The sequence below is a fragment of the Pygocentrus nattereri genome, chromosome 18 (assembly GCF_015220715.1).
Source record: "Pygocentrus nattereri isolate fPygNat1 chromosome 18, fPygNat1.pri, whole genome shotgun sequence".
NCBI classification, from domain to species: Eukaryota; Metazoa; Chordata; class Actinopteri; order Characiformes; family Serrasalmidae; genus Pygocentrus; species Pygocentrus nattereri.
Window position 1 is genome coordinate 38371253 of NC_051228.1, and position 2406 is coordinate 38373658.

General features: G+C 41.6%; 1 protein-coding gene across 1 annotated transcript in view; it reads right to left on the bottom strand.

The window, feature by feature from the left end:
* Positions 1 to 2282: 2282 nt before the first annotated feature.
* The window catches only part of LOC108438979 (serine-rich and transmembrane domain-containing protein 1), a 9755-nt gene continuing 9631 nt past the window's right edge, over positions 2283 to 2406 (bottom strand). Inside the window, exon 2 of the mRNA XM_017717135.2 lies at positions 2283 to 2406. This exon is cut by the window's right edge and continues 397 nt beyond it. The gene's annotated coding sequence lies outside the window, so the exon portion shown is untranslated.

The window sequence follows — 2406 nt, forward strand, 5'->3', positions numbered from 1 at the left end:
AAAGTCACTAAGTTGTTTTGTACGACCCACTCTACTGTCAGTGTTAGTCTAAGGAGGTTGGAAGGCTATATGCTTCATTTTATACACCTGTTAGCAGTGGGTGTGACTAAAACACCTGAACCTAATCGTTAGGAGGAGTGATCTGTGCATTCTTATGCAAAGGTTTAAACCTCGTCAACCGTTTTGTTGATTTTCTAATTGAAAATAAGTTTACATCATTTGCAGAAAACACACTTAAACATAACAATCCATCCATCCATCCATCATCTTCCGCTTCTCCGGGGTTCGGGTCGCGGGGGCAGCATCCTAAGCAATGAGCATCCTAAGCAACCTCCCTTTCCCCAGCCACTTCCACTAACTCCCTGGGGGGGATTCCGAGGCGTTCCCAGGCCAGCTGGGTGATATAGTCACGCCAGCGTGTCCTGGGTCTTCCCCGGGGTCTCCTCCCAGGTGGACTTGCCTGTGACACCTCCCGAGGGAGGCGTCCAGGAGACATCCTAACCAGATGCCCGAACCACCTCAGCTGGCTCCTCTCGACGTGGAGAAGCAGCGGCTCTACTCCGAGTCCCTCCCGGATGACCGAACTTCTTTTTTAACATAATTTTTTCCAATATGTTAAATTCAACCAATAACTATAATTGTACATTAAAACATAAGTGTGCTCTCTGTAGAGGATGTGTTAACTTATTTTCACTTAGAAAATCAACAAAACATGCAAATTTTACCAGGGGTGTTTGCATACGACTGTTACAGTTATGTGCCTTAGTATGTGAGTATGTGTGTCCAAATGTTCTGACACTAAATTTTGAAGTTTAAAAGTATTACTTGTAATTAATTGCATTCTTTAAATGTAAAAATCTTTGTAAATTCAGATTATGTTCAGATTTTCATGAAATAATACTATCATTTTTTATCTAATCAGTAATGCGATGTTGCTGCTCTTCAGAACCGACATACATTGTAATGAGAAATAACATTTAAACAGCAATAAATATAAACAATTATAAGGATCCTTTATGGTTGCATGTAGAATAAAAATACTGCATAATCACATTTTATGGTGTCCTTTTAACATAATTTGGGTCTTGAGGGCTTAACAAGTGACATGTGATGCATGGTTAGTCATTGTGCACTTGGACAGTTATGGTCTGTGAACAGCTAGAATTTAAATTAAAATTTTTACTGAAGGAAAGATTGTAAAACCCAATAAAGCAAAAGACATGATAGATGAAAGGCTTTTCCTCGTCATAGAAGTTAACCTATAGTTTTTCTTTTCACAACACAGGACTCATCTATAGAGAATAGGCTCTATAGAGAAAAGTCTTTTTAAGTCGTGCACCTGTGTGTTAGTCCACTCTGTCACTCTGTCAAGTCTAAAGTATTTCTATTAGGGATGCTCAATAATATCGGAATAACAACTGTATCTACAGATACACTATATTTCCAAAAGTATTCGCTCGTCTGGCTTCACACGCATATGAACTTGAGTGACGTCCCGTTCTTAATCCATAGGGTTTAATATGATGTCGTCCCACCCTTTGCAGCTATAACAGCTTCAGCTCTTCTGGGAAGGCTTTCCAAAGGGTTAGGAGTGTTTATGGGAATTTTCTGACTGTTCTTCCAGAAACGGATTTGTGAGGTCAGACACTGATTTTGGACGAGAAGGCCTGGCTTGCCTGTCTTGGTGATGGCTTGGATGCAGCTGCTCGGCCATGGAAACCCATTCCATGAAGCTCTCTACGCTGATCTGAAGGCCACATGAAGTTTGGAGGTCTGTAGTGATTGACTCTGCAGAAAGTCGGTGACCTCTGCGCACTTTGCCCCTCAGCATCCGCTGACCGCTCTGTCATTTTACGTGGACGACCACTTCGTGGCTGAGCTGCTGTCGTTCCCAATCGCTTCCACTTTGTTATAATCCCACTGACAGTGGACTGTGGAATATTTAGTAGTGAGGAAATTTCACGACTGGACTTGCTGCACAGGTGGCGTCCGATCACGGTACCACGCTGGAATTCACTGAGCTCCTGAGAGCGACCCATTCTTTCACTAATGTCTGTAGAAGCGGTCTTCAGGCCTAGGGGCTCGGCTTTATACACCTGTGGCCATGGAAGTGACTGGAACACCTGAATTCAGTGATTTGGATGGGGGAGTGAACACTTTTGGGAATTTAGTGTATCTGCTTTAAAAACCATCAGCATCAGATAAATGTTTGGATGTAGATGATATTTCGAATGAATATTTGATCATATATTGTAAATGTTGTGTGTGAAATTAGCACTTCATCACCTTTGAAACTTTTTTATTCAAAGTCTTTCTGTACATACACGGTAATGCTGCTGTCAGCTGTCAGTTTAAGAATTATCACGTTACTTCATGTTAAAAGTCCTTATTCGATATAACCTGTAG